General features: G+C 39.8%; 1 long non-coding RNA gene across 1 annotated transcript in view; it reads left to right on the forward strand.

Annotated features, from left to right (window-relative positions):
* The window catches only part of LOC149126573 (uncharacterized), a 26180-nt gene extending 18735 nt beyond the window's left edge, over window positions 1–7445 (forward strand). Inside the window, exon 3 of the long non-coding RNA XR_016233895.1 lies at window positions 7309–7445. This is a non-coding gene — a long non-coding RNA (uncharacterized LOC149126573). The remainder of the gene's footprint in view (window positions 1–7308) is intronic.
* The last annotated feature ends 15157 nt before the right edge of the window (window positions 7446–22602 follow it).

The raw sequence follows: 22602 nt of genomic DNA on the forward strand, positions 1-22602 counted from the left end.
CTAAATGACCTTAAGTTCATAGAACTAGATTTGTCTTTATGCAATGTCTATTGATCGTGACTTCTTTATTTTACATAAAGAAAATCCCTGGGGTCAGTGTTGTGCAGTGGTGCTGCTTGGGACACCAGCATCCCATGTCGGAGTGCTGATTTGAGTTCAGTTGTTCTGCTTCTGATCCAGCTTCTTGCTAATGTGCCTAGGGAGGCAGCGGGTGGTGGCCCAAGTGCTTGGACCCCTGTTGCCAGTGCAGGAGACCTAGATGGCATCCCAGGCTCCTGGTTTCAGTCTGGCCCAGCTCTGGATGTTGCAGATATTTGGAGAGAATCAGCAGATGGATAATCAATCTCTATTTTTTGTCTCTCTCTCTCCCTCTCTCTCTCTTCTACCCCTCTGTGCATGCATGTGTGTGTGTGTGTGTGTGTGTATGTGTGTGTGTGTGCTCCCCCGCCCCCTTCAAATGAATGAATGAGTAAATAGAAAATTCCTTAGGTACTCCCAAAACAGCACTTAAATGTTTTAAGATAGCTGTGACATCTGCCTGTTCTCATAGCCTTTCCCTTTTCTGGTTAAATTTTGGCATGTACTTTAATTTCATTCTCTCACCTTTTTCTGATTACACTTCAATTTGCCCATATCCCTCTTAAAATGTGGCTTCTAGAACAAAAGAAGTTTTAGACACAATCTGACCAGTGACAACTAAAAAGGGGCTCCCGTCTTCCTACTGTAAACTTTGATTTTGTACTTTTGTTCTTCACTGTAGAATTTGCTTTTTTGGCAATAATCTCAAAATATTTCACTTGCAGGTATAGCTGATTAAACCTCTGGGCCTTTTTATCTGATGTATTGTCAAGCTTATCTCCTTAATCCAGTACTTGTTTTTTTTGAACTTATATGAAAACATTTGCTTTCTTTTGCACTAAATTTAATTACCAAAAAAAGACTCAGAAAAATATTTAAATACTTATAATTCCACTTGTGTAAATATGCCAAGTCAACTGTTCAGATTTTCCCCTGAAGTCTTTCCCACATGCTTTGTGGTTATCAGAGATGGCCCTTCTAATTATTTCATTTCATATGTCCTAAGTCTGATCCCATATTTCTACATGGATTCCAATTTGTCATCTTTTTAAAGTCTTCTGCAAAATTTTCCAGCAAGTTGATATACCATACTCTCAGTCAGCACTTCCAGGTTTATTGTTGTGAATAACCTACTTACTTCCTTGGAAAAAACTCTCCGGATTATAGCCCCTTTTATGAATCTATAGCAAACTGCTTCCAAAAGGGAAGTAGTGGCTTGTGCTAGGTTTTCTCCAGAAAGTTCAGCCCTGAGGAGCATCTTCTAAGTATTTAAGAACATCCTTATTCTCCAAGGTTGACACATGGATGTTGTGGATACTGGGTCTAACTTTTTAATCTTAGAAAATGAAGAGAAGCTATGATCACTTTTTACTTGATTCCAAATTTCCTGGCAATACTATGCAAGCATCTGTTGTAACCTGGCCTGGAATTACCTTTCCCAGATCACTCTAGGCAGAGTTAATAACTTCCACCTGTGGGTTCTAATAGCTTTTTGTACACACATATGAGTAAAATATACAACTCATCACATTGTTTCATAATCACTGTTGACATGTTTTCCTGGAGAGAACCTTTTCCAAGGGAAAGATGAGGTCTTCATTTTTCTGTCACTGATATTCCTTCAGTCTTGTCTAGAATTGCATTGCCATTATAATGGGACTTTGTTATTATTTTAAGATGCATTCAATTTCTTGTAATTAAGGATGAAAAATCCCCTATGGTGTGATTATCTATGTTTTTTGTGCATCTATTTGTTGGGACGGGCCTCTGTATTTCTCCCACCAACTTAAATGTTCATTTCTTTTTAGTTAATAAATGCTTATAAAGCACTTATTATATGCCAGGTATTGCTCAAAGTACTTTACAAATATTAATTCTTTTAATCTTTGGAAAAATCCTTTAAGAAAGATGCTGCCCAAGGCACAGAGAACTTGAGTAGCTTTTCTGAAGCCACAGAGATAGTCAGTGGTAGTGCTAAGACATGAATCTTAGTACCTCAGAGTTCATGCTCCGTATCCCTATTTCACATGATCCCTATTTTATAATATAATATTGTATAATATTTTACAGCAAATCAACTAGTCTTCTGTGCTTCTTAGTTATAATTTTATATTTATAGTTTAATATTAATCGTATTTGAATTCTGAAAATAGTTTCAGTGCCCAGGATAATCCTGACCAAAGCTGGATTACAGTCCTTGGAGCCCCCATCCCTCAAATAGATTCAGGACTTTAAAAAATTTTTGTGTTTTTAAATTTGTTAAAAATTTTTGAGAGAAGGAGAGAGAGAAAGAGATCCTGTGCACTGGTTCGCTACCCATATGGCCAAATCAGCTGGGGCAGGGCCAGGACAAAAGCTGGAAGCTGGGAACTCAAAGTAGATGCACTACATGGGTCATGGGTGGCAGGGAGCCAACTTACTCGAACAATCTATTGCCTGCTGCCCCCCAGGGTCTGCATTAGTAGGAAATAGAATAAGTGGTTAAAGTTAGAGCTAGGAATTGAACCCAGGCACCCCAATGTGGAACACAAGCATCCTAACCATGTCTTAACTGCTAGGCCAAATGCCCACAGGTAGGCTATTTTTTAATGTTGATAGCTGGGCCTGGCACCTGACTCCCCACGAGCCCAGGAATCTTCATATCCTTGTGACTACCCCTACCTCCTGCCATGGGCAGTCCTGGCTCTGGAAACTTTCCCTTTGTTTCCAGAGTGCTATTTCTTTTTCCTGATAGGACAAGTTTCACCCACCTCCACCCCTGGAGACTGTGCTGCACCTCCATGACATGGCCTGCTCCTCTGAGATAGGCCATCTGGACACTATGAGGCAGGCTGTACCTCTTCCCGAGAAAATCCCACTGCCTTGCTCTGACCATCAGAACCCTTGGTGATCAGAAAATATTTCCTTTGACCTTAGCCTATCTCACTTTTCAGGTATCATGATTTAAAAAATAGTAATAATGATTTATTTATTTGAAAGGCAGAGTTACAAAGAGAGAGGGAGACAGAGAGAGGGAGAGACAGAATCTTCCATCCACTGGTTTACTTCCCAGATGGTCTCAATGGCCGGGGCTCAATCAAGCCAACATCAAAAGCCAGGAGCTTCTTCCAGGTCTCCCATGTGGATGACAAGGGCCCAAGGACTTGGACCATCTTCCATTGTTTTCCCAGGTACATTAGCTGGTAGCTGGATTAGAAGCAGGGCATCTGGGTCGTGAACCAGTGCCCATATGGGATACTGGCATCACAGAGGACAGCTTTACCTGCTATGCCACAAAACAGAAGCCCAGATGTCATAATCTTAAACAGACACTTGCACCCACAGAGACCAGGGTGTCCCTTACAGTGATAACACAGTCCCCCACCATCCAAGAACAGCATGGATGCAAACCTATGCCCCTGTTTCAGCATCCTCTGCTGCTTCTTGGCTTATTTTCCACTGGACAGTGCCACTCTACTGGGATCTCAGCTTGTCTTGCTGCACTGAGAGCAACTTTTGGTGTTTGTCTAGTTATTTGATCTCTTATCTCAAAGCTTAGAAAGTTGCCAAATTTTGGAAAATATTGGGACTGGAATGTGAGTGTCATGCTTTTCCTTTAAAATTTAATCTCATTGATTTTGACCCATTCAGGATCCTCTGAACATGAATTCTGTAGTTTTTGTTCACATCAGCAAATTTATCAATTAAAACTTTATAACAACGTCTCTGTCATTTTTATCCAACTTACTGACACAAAAGTACTTTCAAATACCAAATGGCTGACATACACTCAAGGTCTCCCTCCTCTCTTATTTAAATACTTAAAGATTCATACAGATGTACGGTAATCCAGTTCACATTTCTCTCCCTTGTCAATTGCATGGCACATATGACTTTGAAAAAATGCTTTCCAGAAATCCAGGTAGATTGTTGTTACAGATTTGCATAATATTTTTTTCATATTAAGAAAGGAAAAGATGTTTCTAGGGATTCTATGATATGGAATGTTTCATTTTAATCTGAATTGTAGTTATGTTTTGATAGTCAAAAATTGTAAAGTTGGTGTTACATATTTTGAACTGGCTACTGATCTTCATTCTGCACTAATAGACCTCACTGGTTTCAGAAGTAAGGCTTGTCCACTATCAAGGTCCCTCATTTTATAGTTTCTCAAAGTCCCTTTTGGTTGGTAAATATTCTCAGGAGAACCATAAGTATCTTGGAAGGTAGAAAAGGTAGAATTGACTGCTATTTTAAATCATCACGTTTCTTGATCACTATTTTTGGGTATAAATAGCTTTCCAGTATGTATTATAAGTCAGCCATTTTTTCAGTTTTTTTTTTTTTACAGTGATCAAGAAATACTGGGAATTTTATTTTGACGAGAATGCAGTAGATACTTTTTCACTTTCATAACAAATAATTTTGTTTCTTTCACAATGAAGCCACTTCAGTTGTTTGCAAAGGTAGATCTTGCTCCACGTCCCCCCAGGAGATCGCTGTCTTCATACAAAGGACTGTTGCTAGTTTAACTGACCTGTTTAAAACGGATTGCAGGTGAAACTGCAAGCACCAAGCTCCAGGCTCATTTAACCCCCAGTTCAGTGGTCTAATCACTTACAGAATTCAACCTGTACCTCAGACATTATTGTGTACCACAAAACAATCTTCCAGTGGTTCAGATTTAAGAAAATAATTTCACAGCTATGATCTTAAAACTCTGAGTAAAAATCCTGAAATAATTGTGTATAAAAAAATTCCATCCTGTCCAATGTTAACCCTAGCAACAAGGAACATAACAGAAAAGAAAACCTTCTACCTCCCCTACAAAAGTCTTGACATTTTCCTATTGCTATGGGATTTTCTTAGCTGAACACAGACACATGACTTTAAATTAGTGCTTCCCTTAGCAAACTCTTATATTTTTTCTCTATTGTTCCAGAACTAAAACTGTTGACCCCTCACCATTCAGAAAACAGAATCTAATACAGATTTCTGTTTTTAACTGTTTGTGTTTTTAGGTCAATGTTTCTGATGTTAGACCTTTAACCTCTTGTTTCTGTGAAAAGGATTGAAGAGACTGAGCATTTTGTAATCAGGAAATTCAGAAACTACTCCACTGAACATCAGGAAGCATAAAATTAGAAGGCTAGGGGCCAGTGCTGTGGCATAGCAGGTGAAGCCACCACCTGCCAGGTCAGAAAGCAGTGGAAGATGGCCCAAGTCCTTAGGCCCCTATACCTGCATGGGAGACTCAAAAGAAGCTCCTGGCTTCAGATTGGCATAGCTCTGGACTTTGTGGCCATTGGGGAATGAACCAGTGGTTGAAAGACCTTTCTCTGTCTCTGTCCTCTCTCTCTGTAACTCTGCCTTTCAAATAAATAAATAAATAAATAAATAGTAACAAATTAGAAAGCTAGTACCATTTTTTAAATCTTTCAAGGCAACATGTTTCATTGATTCATTAGCAACACCGATGAACAACTGGTTCCTGGAATGAAAAGCATCCTTTACTGGAACATGCCATCAAAGGTGACATGTTCAACATCTACACTCTCAGTTTTAATTAGAAGATACTGTTTTGCTCAAGTGTTGTGCAGAATCTGGGCTATTTGCCTTTGAACTATAGCGTGAAAATAAACCTGACACATATATGATTACCTCTGCAGTCACACACTATGGAGTTCAGTTCAGTACTGTTTATAAATGGGCAATTAACATTTGTGCATAGTCACCTAAAGAGCCAGTTTTATTCTGATGTTAGTGATCTATCTTTTGTCATAATGTAATAAGAACATGTTGTGAAAAAAATATTTGTCACTACTTCAGAAAAGATTAATGGTTTCACTTACATTTCAGAGTTGTTAGTGTAATGGAAAATGTTAAATCCCGTATTATGCTAATGAGTAAATTTTGTCCTATGGCAATATGAATAACTGAAAAAAAATAAATTTGCCCTTAGCTGTGCGTTAACAGAATCACCATGTGTTCATGTGCCATAATTAGTGACACTTCACACTCTCAGGAATCTTAGAGTGGAGAAAGCAAGTGGACAAAAGAGTATTATGTAATGCGCCAACAATTTGAATGCACATGTGATAAAATGGTTGCTTTTAGTATAGCATGCATGGAATGAGATCTTCAAAATTTCTCAGTAGCAGGTGTTGGATATATAAATACACATCCAGAATTGTACACTTGGCCTGTTTATGCTTCCTCTTCTCCGTTACTCTTTTTAAAGTCACTGACCTTATTGCTTATTCAAGAACAACTTACCTGGAGTGACTGTCATGTTCTTTAGATTAGAATATCAAATGTATATTGTTATTTTGTGCTGCTATGAGATTAATCTAGAATATTTTTTAAGATAGAAGAATGGTCTATTCTGAAATAGATAATGTTTTCTGCTCTAACAACTATCTATCTGATTATTTTGAATATAAAAATTCATTGCCCAGGATACACTCTTCTGATTATAAAGACACATTCTGCGTTGTGTTAAATTGACAAATTACTCATGGATTTCAGAGGCTGATCATCTACTCTTAAACAGATAACTGCATGCTTTTATTTTCTCTAGTCCATCTACAAAAGGCATTCTTTATTTTGAATGGTGTGAGAAATGACATGTGGCAGATAATCAAATAGAAACTTCCTCACTGATTTCCTTTTGAAGAACTGGAACATTGCTTCCGCGTCTGCGCTGCTGTACTTTGTGCTTCGTGATTGATAACACTCCAGCGATCCAAGACTGCACAGAAACTGATTAATAAGCTCAGGCTAGGCTGTAAGTGCCACAAAGGCACAGTCAGACCTATTTGCTTCTTCTATGCGCAGCTGTCAAGAAAGTCTGACACTTAACAGGAATCAGGAATTAAGCACAATCAGTTGTGGTTATTGGATCTGTCAGCTCTACCACCATCAGAGGCTCTTTCAGGATCCATGAGAAGGCTCATCGGCCTAAAAGGAATGAACCAAGGAAGGGTTCCACCTCATACTCCACGCAGATCAGGAGTAAACCATGTGTTTTGCTGCACCTGGTTTCTGAGAGGTCCAGTCTCCTTATGGTGATATGGCCAATCATGCTGCTTATAATCAAAGCTTTGGTTCTGGCAAAACTGTTCTGTGTTGACTTCTACAACCAAGCCTTATAAATAACCTGACACTGAAAAAGCCGTCATGAGTCCAACTCAACAACAGTATGATTTTTTTCATCAAGATTATATTTATAAATCATTTTTAATCTTACAGGGAACAACTTTTATTTTGAACAACATGGACTAATTGGGATAGCATATGATCAGAACCATTTTTGAATGAGTGGAAAATTACACTGGAAGGGAAGGCATCAAGATAAAAACACTAGCTTTGGGTAATAGGATTACTGGTGAGTACTTTTCTTATTTCCTTTTTCTCATATTGTATGTTATTTTACAATAACAGATACTATTTATGTAACTAAACACCTTTCATGTTTAAAATGTTATAAAATCATTATTCATGGGGCTGGGGCTGTGGCGTAGTACGTTAATTCTATGCCTGTGGCACTGGCATCTGAGACGGGCGCTTGTTTAAGTCCCGACTGCTCCACTTTCGATCCAGCTCCCTGCTGATGGCCTGGGAAGGCAGTGGAAGATGGCCCAAATGACTGGCCCCTGCACCCACGTGAAGCTCCTGGCTTCTGATCAGCCCAGCTCTGGCCATTGTGGCCATCTGGGGAGTGAACCAGCTGATGTAAGACCTCTCTCTCTGCCTCTCCCTCTCTCTCTGTAACTCTGCCTCTAAAATAAATAACAAATGACTAGAATTAGAACCTAATTCTATTTAGATGAATGTGTATCAATGCTGTTGTGAAAATAGAAAAGCAGCCTGCCATATAGCCTGTCTCTGAAAACAAAAAGTACACACACCTAAAAATGCCAACCTGCTTTTCTGAGTTATTGCCTTTTAAAAAAAAGATATGTGGTTCTAACTCATCTTTTTTTTTTTAAAGATTTATTTATTTATTTGAAAGAGTTACAGAGAGAGAGAGAGGTCTTCCATCCTCTGTTCATTCCCCAAATGGCTTCAATGGCCTGAGCTCGGCCAATCCGAAGCCAGGAGCCAGTAGCTTCTTCCAGGTCTCCCACATGGGTGCAGGGCCCCAAGGACTTGGGCCATCTTCCACTGCTTTTCCAGGCCATAGCAGAGAGCTGGATCAGAAGTGGAGCAGCCGGGACTCAAACTGGCACCCATATGGGATGTCAGCACTGCAGGCAGCAGCTTTACCCGCTACACCACAGCACCGGGCCCATATTTCATCTTTACTCTATCTTTTTCCCCATGTTAACCTAAATTCATAATGGATATTAACTATAATGTAGCCTGCTTCCCTAGAAAGAGCCTTAAGAATTGCTGTTATTTTAAGAAAAAGATAAATTAATTTTTAAAAAATGTTTTTTTAAAGACAGTGGGCATTTGACTTAAGATGCCACTTAAGGTGTCTGCACCCCATTTCGGAGTGCCTAAGTCCAAGTATTGGCTCTGCTCCCAGTTTCAGGTCTCTGCTAATGTGTACCCTGGGAGGCAGCAGGTGACGGCTCAAGTGTTGGGACCTTGGCACTTATGTGGGAAAACTGGATTGAGTTCCTGGCTCCCAGCTTTGCTGAGGGCACCTGGGGAGTGTAGTAGTGGATGAAGAGCTTTCTGTATCTCTCTGTTTTTCTCTCTTTTTGCTCCTCAAACAAAAACAAAAATAAACACATAAAAATTTAGGGAAAAAACTGCCAAATGTTTCAGTTCCTAGAGTTGGAAATATCAATTTTTTTAACAAATTCCCTTTATTTTGGGAAATTCACCAATATCAAAATTTCTAGTTATATAAAAGTACCTACCACTGTTCCTTGAGAAAAATCTGCAGTCTACGCATGAACACAAAATATTAATGTACATTTATATTAAAATTGAATCACCCCAACGTTGTGAAATAATTTATTGTGCTTTGGGGCAAGGGAGCATGTAAGTAAGTTACTTTCTCCGTTAGAGTTTTGTGGATGGGGCGGGGGCAGTCCTGGGTCTTTAAGAACCCTCTGTTCTCTTTCCATCTTGCTCCAGGGACTATGGCTTACCTCACCAAGGAATGTCTAGTTCAGCCCCTTAGGTAAACACTCTGGGCCTTGAACTGTCAGAGCGAGGTTCTCTGGAGGTTGCAGGACTGTGCTGAGGAACACAGAGCCCTGACCTCTGACCTACTTCAGGGACCGCCCCAGGCCAAGCTAAGGGAATCGGGAGCTGTGTTGAACAGGACAGCCCCTGGAAAAGGCAGAGCAGGGGAGAAGACAGAGAGCAGGGCAGGGTGAAGGTGGGTGGCAGTGAGTGTGGCAATTCATCCTCAAGACTTGGAGCATTTCGGCATCAGCAAACCTTTAAGACTGCATGTCCTGCACCTGACACGAGTCAGCCAAATGGGTGGTGCTGGCTGAGGGCCCCCAGGCACACACTGGAGGGGGCTGGCCTTTCCCGACAGAATGCGCTGTCCTGGGTCAGTGACCAGCCTGCTGGCCTTACAGTTAGGGACTGTGACCGCTTCCCACTCTGCGAAGGTTAGAATCGCACTTCCTTCAGGGGAAGGACTCTTCCTGGTGGAAAGAGGCCCCCGCGTGTGGCTATCGCCCTCTCTTGTCTCCTTGATGGTCCACTCAGTCGCTTCTTCACACTCACCTTTGTTGCCCCTTGCCTCTCAGGCCCTTGCCTCTCAGGCCCTCTTACTTCCTGCTTTATGCCTTCCTTCCAGAATTATTCCTATCACCTTGTCAAGGTGGACCTTATTCCTCCTTATAAATGGAAGGAGACCAGTCTGAAATGGCTTTTTTTTTTTTTAGATTTATGTGTTTTGAAAGGCAGAATGAGAAAGGGAGAGGCCTAGAAGAAAGAAAGAGAAGGAGAGGGAGAGAGAAAGAGAGATTGATCTCCCATCTGCTGGTTCACTCTCCAAATGCCTGTAATAGCCAGGGCTGGCTAGGCCAGGCTCAGACCAGGAACATGGGTGAGCCATGTGGGTGGCAGGAACCCATCATCTGTTATCTCCCAGGAGTATTATCAGGAAGCTGGATTGGAAGTGCAGAGTAGCCAAGACTTGAACTAGGCACTTTGATATGGCATGAGGACCTCCCAAATCACCGCACCATAATACCTACCCCTGGTCTGAATAAGCCAAGACACTAATCAGCTCTCAGTAGGAGGGTCCCTGCTACACCTGTCTCAACAACTCCATCCTTCTGCATCCCAGTCTCTGGGGCTGGGAGCTAGATATCTTTTGAAGCAAAACTACTAGGTGAGTCTTGTGACCACCAGACTATGGAAACCCCTGCAGCAACTCTGACCCCTTCTAGGGCAGGGACTCAGTTCTTTTCATCTTTGTCTCCCAGTGCCTAGAATGGTGTTTGATAAAAAGCAGGTGCTCAGTAAATGAGTGGTGAATTGAAACTTAAACTAATGAAGAAATGACTGACTTGGATAAATAATGAAGAATGAGTCAGTCCTTGGCAACACAACAAAAGAGCAAATGTCTCAGCTTTTTAGCTATCATGCTTACCAAATGTTGCCTGATCTCCCACTAGCCCCATCAGCTTCCATTCTACCCTGGGCCACAGCGATCCTAACAGGAGGGCCCACCAAGTCCTTACCTGACAACGAGACATTTTAATTCCATAACTTGTTTTTCCCAAAACTTAATTGCTCATTATCTCATTCATTTAGAACTGGCTCTCTGTGCCTTTCATGCTGACAACTCCTTAATACAAACAAATATGTATATTTGGTAATTGTACAAGGTGAAATACACTTGCTTCCCTTTTTTAAAAATTTATTTATTTATTTGAAAATCAGAGTACAGTGACAGAGGGAAGAGACAGAAAGATAGCTATCTTCCATCTACTAGTTCACAAAGGCTGGGACTGGGTCAGGCTAAAGCTAGGAGCCAGGAGTTCCTTCCGGGTCTCCATGTGGGTACAGGGGCCCAAGCATTTGGGCCATCTTCTGCTGCTCTCCTAGGCCATTATCAGGGAGCTGGATCAGAAATGGAGCAGTTGGGACACAATCTGGTGCCCATATGGGATGCTGGCAGTACAGGCAGCAGCTTTACCTGCTATGTCACGATGATGGCCTCAGGTAAATGCATTTCTTCAGAGCAATGCTCTTTTCCTTAGGTCTTGTGGATTCACTGGAAGAACATTTTCAGAAGACTGCATTACCAATGTCTTTGCCCTAATCCCAAGGTGAAATTTACATAATGAAAACAGTAGGCTCCCAGGAAGTTAACCTAAGCAAAAGAGCTTTGGGAACACTTATTGGATAAAATATTTTATTTATAGCACCTATTATAAATAAGAAAATAGCCTTTCATCTTTCTTTAAAGATTTATTTATATATTTGAAATTCAGAGCTACAGAGAAAAAGGAAAAACAGATTTTCCTTCTTCTGTCCACTTACCAGATGGCGGCAATGCCCAGTGCTGAGCCAAGCTGAAGCTAGGAGCCAGGAACTTCATCTGGGTCTTGCACATGGGTGCAGGGGCCCAAACATTTGGGCCATCTTCTGCTGCCTTTCCCAGGCCATTAGCAGAGAGCTACAGTGGAAGTGGAACAGCTGGGACAGGAATCAGCACCAATATGGGACACAACATCACAACACCGGCACCAGCATTTCAACTTTTCTTGTTCTCTTTTCCTAAAGAAACCTCAACTATAATTATTGATAACATTTTTCATATATTTAAAACTAAACACTCATTTACTATTATAGCTGTTTTAGTTCTTTTTATTTTTAATTACAAACATATTTTCTGATACAATATAATGTTTTGAAATGTGTTTACATTGTGGAATGCCTAATTCAAGCTAAATTAATATTTTGGGTTTTTTTTTTTGTTGCATTTGGTTTTGTTTGTTTTTAAAGATTTATTTGTTTATTTGAAAGACAGAGTTACAGAGAGCAAAGGAGAGACAGAGAGATCTGCTGGTTTATTCCGCAAATGGCTGCAACAGCCTGGGTTAGGCCATGTTGAAGCTAGGAGCTTCTCTCGGTTTTCCCACATGGTGCAGGGGCCCAAGCACTTGGGCCATCTGCCATTGTTTTCTCAGGTGCATTAGCAGGAAGCTGGATCAGAAGTGGAGTAGCTGGGACTCAAACCAGAATCCTTATACAATGCTGGTATCTCAGGCAATGGCTTAACCCACTGTGCCACAACACCAGCCCCAATATTATGTTTTATAAAATAAATTTTGGGGCCAGCACTGTGGCATAGCTGGTGAAGCCAGCACCTGCAGTGCTGGCATCCCATATGGGCACTGTCTGAGACCCTGCTGCTCCACTTCTGATCCAGCTCTCTGCTATGGCCTGGGAAAGCAGTACAACATGGCCCAAGTCCTTGTACCCCTACACCTATATGGGAGACCCGGAGGAAGCTCCTGGCTCCTGGCATTGGATAGGTGCAGCTCCAGCTGTTGTGGCCTTGGGGAGTATACTAGCAGATGGAAAACCTCTCTCTCTCTCCTTCTCTCTGTGTAACTCTGAGTTTCAAATAAATAAATAATTCTTTAAAGAAAAAAAGGGAGAGATACAGACCTCAGTTTTTAAAAAAATTAAATAAATTTTAAGCCAGAAAACAAAATCTTTTTCTTCTTAAAAATGACTATTATGGGATAGGCATTTAGCCTAGCAGCAGTTAAGACATCTACATCCCCCATTGGAGTGCCTGGGTTTGATCTCTGGCTCTGAGTCCTTATACCAGCTTCTCGGAGTCTGGGAAGTGGTGGTGACGAAGAAGTAACTGGGTTCCTGCTACTCAATGGAAGTCCTGGATTGAGTTCCTGGCTCCTGGCTCTAGCCCTGGCCTAGCCCTAGCTATTGGGGCATTTAGGGGTTCAACCAGCAGATAGAAGCTCTGTCTATTTCTTTCTCTTTATTTATGCCTCTCAAATAAAAATTTTTTTCATTTTTTTAGTTTTTAATTATAAATAAATAAATGTTTAACAATTTTAAATGTGGTTTATATTTTTAAAATTATATTCACATATGATATTTTTATATATGCCTAGTGGCATCATTTTTTTTTTTCTGAAGATCAAAGCTAAAATACTTTAAAACATATAAACCCACCTAAATACTTGCAAGGTAAAATTGACCCTTGACAGAAGATGTGAAATAACAATAATTGAGCCATATTACTGAAATTTCCAAAATATTCCAAAGGTAGACCAAAATGCTAGATAATAAGGAAATTAGAACACAGTGAAAATGTTAAAGCTGTTTGAGATCATTAAGAGTTCCCAGTGGATTGAATAATCGAGCAGCTTATAAAATTCATTTCTAAAGTTTTCATAAAAGAAGAGATTTTCCCCTGGTATAAAAAAATTAACAGGGGCTGGCACTGTGGTGTAGCAAGTAAAGCCTCCACCTGCAGTGCCAACAACCCATATGGGTGCTGGTTCCAGTTCTGGCTGCTCTACTTCCGATCCAGCTCTCTGCTATGGCCTGGGAAAGCAGCAGAAGATGGCCCAAGTCCTTGGGCTCCTGCACCCACGTGGGAAACCTGGAAGAAACTCCTGGCTCCTGGCTTTGGATCTGCCCAGCTCTAGCCCTTGCAACCATTAGAGGAATGAACCAGCAGATGGAAGACTCTCTCTCTCTCTGTCTCTCTGTCTCTCTCTCTCTGCCTCTGCTTCTCTGTAACTCTGCCTTTCAAATAAATAAATAAATTTTGCAAAAAGATATAGTTGATAAATATCCAATCATATTTGACTCCATAATCCTTTATCCTTATCCAATCTTCTTACTCATGAGGTACCAGTATTTCAAACTAGATCATTAACTAACTTATTTCTTTATTTTTCTATAGTATAAAAATATGCATTTTTATTTTAATCCTCAAGATTTGGTGATGTTCAAGTACAATTTAAGTCAATAATTTATTTGACTTGAAATAGGATCACATGGTTTGGCACCTCTGAGCATGGTTTGAGGGGCTTTGGTTTTTGACTCTTTCTGACCCTTTTTTGACAAGTTTTCTCTTTTAAAAAAATTATTATTATAAACATAATAGGATTTAAATGTGATGGATGTACTCTGAGCAGAGCAGTGCATATTTATTATTTTGTTCAGGATCCCTTAGCCCTAAATCCCAAGAGTAAGGCTACACCCCGTGTAAGGTAAGACTAGGAAAAAGGACTCGTCATTCATATATAAGACACATCCATATTGGAGATAATTTCAAGCTGACTATATTCAACATAAATAAAATATACAAATATTTTTTCTTGTTCAGGAGAAAAAGAAAAATACTGGAGGGCAGAAATACATTCATCAACATTTCCATAACAAGCATTGTATATGATTTCTTTTACTCACTAGGTTAATGAAAGGAAAAAAAAAAGACTTCCAGGAGGAGGCAGCTGCCCCCATGGGCACTTCAATCTTTGCTGCCTAATGTTTGGCTGGCAGGGGATTGCTATGGGACATTGTGGAATGCATTTCTATTGAAGTCCAGGTGAGATGTTATGCGAGCATTGAGAATGATCATTCAACGAGCATATAAGGGACAAGGGCAGGAACTGAGTGTGTCAGATGTCTGCTTGGATGCATCCTGCTGAGGATCCTGAAGTTAGTGAGAATTCTTTTAAGAGTTCTAACAGACGAGTGTGATCAGTGCTCTTTCAGAAAATTCATTCTAGCAGGAAAGCTGCAGATGGATTACAGAGGAGTGAAAGTGGAAACAGGGATATGAGTTAAGGGGCTATTCAGGAGAAAAATGGCACGAGCCTGAGATAAGCGAGGCAGCTGGAAAGTGAAATATAGGAAGAAGGGAAAGCACTCGGGAGGCATTAGGGAGAAGGCAGATTGCCTGAGGGAACAAGGGAAAGGAAGGATTCCAGGGTAGAGTCAGCTGGCCTGCTTTGGACAACTGGTTTCCTTTAGGTCAGAGATCTGGTAGATACCACTTTTGGAGGAGATTATGAGTCCACTTTTGGCTGCTTGAAAATGTATTTGTACAATTGAGACTCCTACGACTATGTCAGTGAGGGAGGCTTATTATTCCAAAAAAACAGAGCACCCAATCATCGAATCTCACAACCCTTGTCTCTTGCATTGAGGAAGAGTATTTATTTTCTTCATACTATTTGTTGAGATCTTTTATTTACTATGAGGCTAGCTATATGCTCATTAAGTAAACTGAAAATAGATCTTTGTAAAAATTAAGAGTGGGAATGTGAGAGGGAGGAGGAGGAAGGGTTGGAGCATGGGCAGGGGTGGTTGGTGTTACTATGTTCCTAAATCTGTATATGTGAAATATATGAAATTTGTATAATTTAAATAAAATTTAAAAAAATAGTGGGGGAAAAACAGCCAGAGCACCTGTGTTTCAGTGGCTTACATAGAGTAATGCTAATTCCTCACTCAGGATGTACGTGTATCTGTCGGTGGTAGCTGGGGTCTCCATGCCCCCTACTCAGGGACCAGCTAATATTGTCTGCTATCTGAAGCACTGACAGATAATGTAGCAGTGGTGCTGATTAGATAGTGACATATTTTATATCCACTTACATACAGTTCATGAACCAAAATCACATGACCATGACCAGCTTCAAGATGGCAGGGAAGTACATTCTACCACACAAATGGAAGGCAGGAGAACCAGAGAGTTTGGAGAAGAGTTCTAAGAGCTACATTTCCTAGTTTATAATCCCTGCCAGCTATATCTGGACTCATGAGAAGAACATACTCAGAAAGAGTTGCCTAAAGACCTTAGCAATCTTTCAGTCCTAGTCATTTAACTTGATAAAATCTTAAGTTGTGTCAGGAAATGGCATTCTTCATATTTATCTTCCCACATGCTAACCTTGGGTACATTATACCTCAGTCTAGCAACATGAATCTCATCTCATCTGAAACATGCTTTATCCAAGCATCTGGGCCATCCTTACTGATTTCCCAGGCACATTATCAGGGAGCTGGATCAGAAGTGAAGTAGCTGGGACTCGAACCAGCACCCATATGGGCTAACTGACTGAGCTAAAGCACTGGCCCCTGAACCCTACTCTTGAACAATCAATACAACCTTATTTGAAAGTGTTATAAGGACTAATATGTAGCTAGCAAATTGCAGCTTTTGGCATACATTTTGGAATACATTGGAGAAAAGCCATTTGATTTGCAAAAAGTGTCAGTCTCCTTTTAATTTCTATATGTATCTGACTTCACATAATCAGAGGCTCCTGGTTTTTTCAGAAATTACATTTTCAGAAAAATTAATTTCTATTGCCAATGTTGTGACTACTCATGATTTCTCATTTATTTATCTTAAATTCATTTATTATGCATCTACTATGTTTTAGGTACTGTACTATATTTCGGTCCATTTATACATTCACTCACTCTTGTATACCATTATTTATCTCTACAGAGGGGAAATACAGATTTTAAGATGTAAAAATGAGACAGTTACATAGTCAAAAATCAACTTATGTATAAATATATAAACAATTGGGAAGGCTTAGGTAAATCAAGGAAGACATATTTGATTTTTATAAAAAGAAAACGCCGAGGCAAGTGTTTGGGGCGGTGGGTAAGATGTCACTTGGGATACACGTATCCCATGTCAGAGTCCCTGGGCTTAATTTTGGGCTCTACTTCTGATCCACCTTCCTGAAATGTACACCCTGGAAGGCAGCAGGTGATTGATGAAGTATAGGGTCGCTGCCACCACGGGGAAGATCTGGATTGAGTTCCCAGCTCTCATCTTCTGTCTGGACCAGTTCTGGCTGTTGTAGGTATTTGAGGAGTGAGCCAGCAGATGGAAGATCTCCCTCTGTCTCTCTGCTTTTCAAATAAACAAAATAAAATGAATTTAAAATCAAGAACAAAAGTATAACAAAAAAATAAAACAAAACACATCTAATTAGCACCAATTTTAAAAGTTGTTTTTGCTATGATGTTGAAAGCGAGATGAGATAATGTTAAAAATATTTATTTTATTAAACATATATATATATTATACCAAAGATGGGTATAAACCCCCAAAAGTGATTACATTACTACATTGTTTTGATTATATGTTTATATAATATATATAAATAAGGAAATATTTTGAGTATTACTAGTAATCTCTAGATCACTTGAAGACAGTTCATACCTGCAACTAGAGTGCAAGACAGTATCATTAAAAGAGGGTCAAGGGCCAGCGCTGCGGCTCACTAGGCTAATCCTCCACCTTGCGGCGCCGGCACACCGGGTTCTAGTCCCGGTCGGGGCTCCAGATTCTGTCCCGGTCGCCCCTCTTCCAGGCCAGCTCTCTGCTGTGGCCAGGGAGTGCAGTGGAGGATGGCCCAAGTGCTTTGGCCCTGCACCCCATGGGAGACCAGGATAAGTACCTGGCTCCTGCCATCGGATCAGCGCTGTGCGCCGGCTGCAGCGCGCTGGCCGCGGCGGCCATTGGAGGGTGAACCAACGGCAAAGGAAGGCCTTTCTCTCTGTCTTTCTCTCTCTCTCTCTCTCTCTCTCTCACTGTCCACTCTGCCTGTCAAAAAAAAAAAAAAAAAAAAAAAAAAAAAGAGGGTCAAGTTCTTTTGACCTTGACCTCTTGCCTGTGCACACTCTGTTGGAAGTGAGACTGCTTTACTCATGTTTGTAGAAGCAGTGCTATCCCTAGTCAGAGCCATCCCTGATACGAGCCAGGTGGTATTTAGGAAAGACCTTTAATCCTTGTTCCAGATTTCTTCTTACAAGCATTCTTACTGAAGTTGGAGTCCTGCCACTGCCCTTCGCCTGATAACTGAGCTGTGATTTCTCATGATGGATTTGTCTGGGTGACCAAGCGCTACCTGCTTGGTTCTCTCCTCGCCACAGCTAATGAACACCAAGCATGTTCTGATGTTTCTGAATGTTACCCTTGTACATGCAGTTTAGGCTTTGGCACTTGCACCTTGTTTCTAGAGGTAGGCTGAGGTTCACATCTTTCCATCTTCAATCTTTCTGCAGCTGGATGGACCCACTTAAATGAAGCATCAGAGTACATACTTCCAGAAAGAGCAATCTATTCTACATAAACATGCTCATAGTTTTAAAAATAGACACTGGTTGTGTCAGAATATTCTTCCACACAAGGAAGAAAATCCACTAGCCCAAGACATCCTCCAGCATTATGAAGATAACTCATTATTTAATTCCTGAATTCTGTTAATTTCTGTTCTTCTGGGAATTTCATGTAAGAAGAAATTTGCTAGCCATGGTATGAGCCAATCTGTAATAAAGTGATTTCAGAAAAGCCTTTAACAAGAACTCTCCCACAATCAGGACCTTTCTCCTATTTTTTAGGGCCAAGAGCCATGACATGGTTTGATGATAGGTACTTTAGTTTCCTGACTTAAGAAGGCCAAGATGAAGCTAACCAGTTTAGCAAAGTATCAGTCTTCCAATGCTTGTATCCAATGCTCTGGATGACAGAGACACTTGGAGTTATCATGAATGTAACTTCCTGCTTTTGAGATAGATGGTCTCTGTGGAAAATGACAGAGACTCTCCTGCAATGAGTCCCTTGACTGTGGCCAGTTCCCTGTCATTAAAATCATTCCTCATATACACAGCTATATGGAATGAAAGCAGATCAGGATGAAGATTTGGAAATATCTCCATGATGGCCAGCTGAAGCTCAGACAGCTGAAACTAGAGTGAGAGTTCAAGAGATATTTTAAGGACTTACTGATGCCTGGTGAATGGTGAGCTGCTTGGGGATTATAGCCCCCGCAAGATGATGCACTTAAGCAGATGCAACCATCATTAAGGGCTTATAAGCAAGAGATTGTTGATTGAGGCAGATTCAAACAGAGACAGACCATTGACCATTGTAGTTGGAAATCAATCAACAAAATTTACATGTACAGTGCAGAGTGCACTATGTTGTGTGATAATAGGATCAATAACATCTCTAAATGTAAAGGACCACAACCAGCAATAAATCATGCAGCTGCCAAGTGTTCCTCACTGGTTCATGTCAGAGTAAGCACTGAAACCTCCAATAAAAGTTCAAAGATACAGAAACCAGTATTTGTTACCTCAGATGGATATTCATCCTCACAAATTTGTGGACTATTATTGAGAAGTAAGTTCATGTTCCCAGGAAACATTGTTGCATAAATACTAAGCTTGTTAGCTTACTTCTTTGATCCACTTTTCATTAATTTTGCCCATGAAATGGAAATTTAGGATTTTCTTGCAATGCCAATGTTCTTTTGTGGCAAAATCTCAAATGAACATGACAGGTGATGTAGAATAAAGCCTGTAACAATGGAAACAAATTGGCTGTCTCTCCATATCTACCAGATGTAAGAGAAGAACCAACAAGATTAACACGAATATAATTAACTCAAATGCACATCTCTGATAATGCCCTTCTAGAAGCATCTCATGCAGACTTAACAAGGATCCAAGTCCACGAATGATGGTGCCAGAGAATTTCCTCAGTTTCATTTTTATGAATATGTTTTAAATTACCCTCAGTGATAATAGAATTAACCTAGTTTCACATTTAATAAGATCAAGTTTTACAATGAAGACATTCATTAACCAAGTCAAAAAGAGCCACAAACCAAGGAAGGAGATGATCAGCTCCCTCTTTCATTTCCATACAGGCAATTGTTTGCACTCTAGCAATATTTTAACCTGTTTTCTTACTTTAAAGTGAAAATGTGATCCCCAGCTGAAAACTTGGTTCTGCAAACTAACATTTTAAAAGAAATAAAACTATACATTTTGTTCCATGATACTATCAGGGGGAGGAGCAATGAAATGAAGTCAATTCTGCAACATCCTTACATGAACCTAGCACAAGTATTTGAATAAACTATATATGTATAAACTGCTACTTTACTGAATTTTCCACACAATGCTCTGTCCCATGTATGACTCCTGGATGTCTGAAGCCCAAGTACTTGGACAAAGGAAAGTACTCAAAGAAAATAGAAAAGAATTCAATGCTGTTAAATGCATTATATTCTAGAAACTGTGCGGTCTTACTCGTCCCAGTCAAAATTAATTTAAACAGGAACAGAGCGGTTCATTCTTCTCTGGTTATACTGAACATCAAATAGCCCAGAATTTCCACTTATTTTTAATATTCATTTTACCAGGAAAACAGAAATCATTGCTCAATAAAAGATCAATTATATATATATTTTATATAAGTATACATTTATATGTATATACATATATTAAATATACTTATCTCTCAGATGGGAACTTTTTGAACTTGCCAATAACATGTATGTATTAGGTACCCAATTTGAAGAAGTCTCAGCTCATCTCACAGCCCACTGCTGTGTTCCTAGAGCTGTATACAACACCTGTGCCTTCTGGAACATCCGTGAAATAAATCATTAAGTGGAGTCAGGGTCACTCTGAGCATCTCAGAATGTAAACTGGGCTATAGACAGATACAAGCCACAAAAAAATGCAGGGGAAAATAAAAGGATGAGAGAAAAACCTGAAGAGACACATTGCTTCAACTCTCATGTGTTCTTGAGGTTGAAGTTACTCGGGGAACTTCCTTCTCCAGACAGATTTTCCTGATTAATTCTCTCCTTTTCAAAATAAAAAGTCTTCTGACTCCCACAAATTCCCTTGCAATCATCTTTTTAGGTTTGAAAAAGAAATAAAAAGCAGCATTAGTGTACTGTGATGCTTTGCATATGCAAGTATGTTTTCTACTCTTCTTTCCTGAGAATAGTAGAGCTTATTGAAACAACCTAACTTCATATCTCAGGTGCTATATAAACCATTAGTTTATTTTCTCATTTTACAAATGAACTAGTAGAATAATGTAATAATCAGATAAACCTGAATTATATTTCCAAATAACAACATGATGAAAATATAAACAGATGTTGATAAAATAAAAAAATCAATTCCAACAATTACTGAATGCAATTAATTAGATGTATTGAACGTTCATTGTGTGCCACACACTGTGCTTTCACTTTATAAACATTACCTCTTTTGATGGTCATAATAATCCTTTATGTGGATATTATGATAGTGCCCACTTTACCAAGGAGAAAACAAAGACTTAAAGGCTGTAAAACTTGCCTAAAATCAATGGCTAGCAAATGGCAATGCCAGGAACTCAAACTAGGGCTTTTCTAACATATTCACCACCACAATTCCTGCCCATGAATTTTAAAAAGAAGTTCGTTTATGACAAAAGAATTAATGATTAATTATGAAATCAGCACTTACTGTAATACTATTATACTCTGTCAAAAGCAATGAGTGTAGCAGAAAGAATGCCAGATTGGGGGTAGTTCAACAACTGGAGTTTAGGATTAGTTTTGTCATTATCTCACTATGTGATAAATAAAAAGTCACTTCAAAACTCTAGTCTTCAGTTTCCTCATATATAAAAAGAAAGGGCCAAAATAGAGGACTTGGGCAAGATTTTCAGATCCTGTACAACTTGATCTGGAGCTCACCTGGCATGTGAAAGAGAATTATGCCAATGGGAGGAGATAATTAGCTATGTCTTTAATTATTATAATAATTACTATAATAAATAAAACTGTGTACTTAATTTGTGTTCAAGTAATTTCTTTGGTCAGCTACTAATAGTTCTCAATGAATCTTAGGCGAATCACTTAAACTTCAAACGCCTCAAGGACTTCTGTGTGTCACTGTGGTAGTTGGTTCCCCAACAGATCTCAGTAATAGTCTCCTGCCCTTGGATCTGGGTTTTCTCTGTAATTTACCTTTAATAGGCAGACAACAACTTAGCAATGCATGGTGTTTAGGCTATAAGGAACCTTACAGCTCTGCCTAGGTTTCTTGGAGAGGCCACCTTTGAATATTCCCTCTTGGGAGCCAGCCACCAAAATAAGAAATGTGACTGTCTTGGCCCACCTTGCCCTGAGTATCTAATCACACAGTGAGGCCTCATGTAGGTACTCCAATCCGAACCACAGCTGAGCTTCAATGGCAAGCTTCTATGACCAGACATAGGAATGAAAGAGCCATGCTGGGCAGCCCAGTAGAGACTTCCAGTGACTACAGCCCCAGTTGTCACCTGATTACAACCACATGAAAGACTTCCAAGGAAACCACCCAATAGAGAGAGAGCCCTGTTAACTCACAGAACTGTGAGAGAGACTAAAAATCTATTGTTTTAAGCCACAACATTTGTTATACAATAGATAACCAGAACAGTCACATTAGATTTAAAACAAAGAAGCAAGATGGAAATGTATTAAATTGTTTTCATGCTGTCATGCATGTAAAATGCACATGTTCCTTTGAATACACCAGTTGCCATGGTGAATTCATTTCTAACCTGAATTTTAGGCAGAACAAAACTTAATAAACATGTTTGTGCTGACTTGGAAAATACTTCATTTACTTTCATTCTTAAATAACTTGAATGCATTCATGGATGAAGTGTATTTCCCTAAGATGATTTAGTTGTTTGACTCTCGATCTTAGTGATATTTTGTGTAACCTACAATTTTTCTTGCTACACTAGAATGCATA

The sequence above is a fragment of the Oryctolagus cuniculus genome, chromosome 5 (assembly GCF_051225735.1).
Source record: "Oryctolagus cuniculus isolate XC-2025 breed Fujian yellow rabbit chromosome 5, ASM5122573v1, whole genome shotgun sequence".
NCBI lineage: Eukaryota > Metazoa > Chordata > Mammalia > Lagomorpha > Leporidae > Oryctolagus > Oryctolagus cuniculus.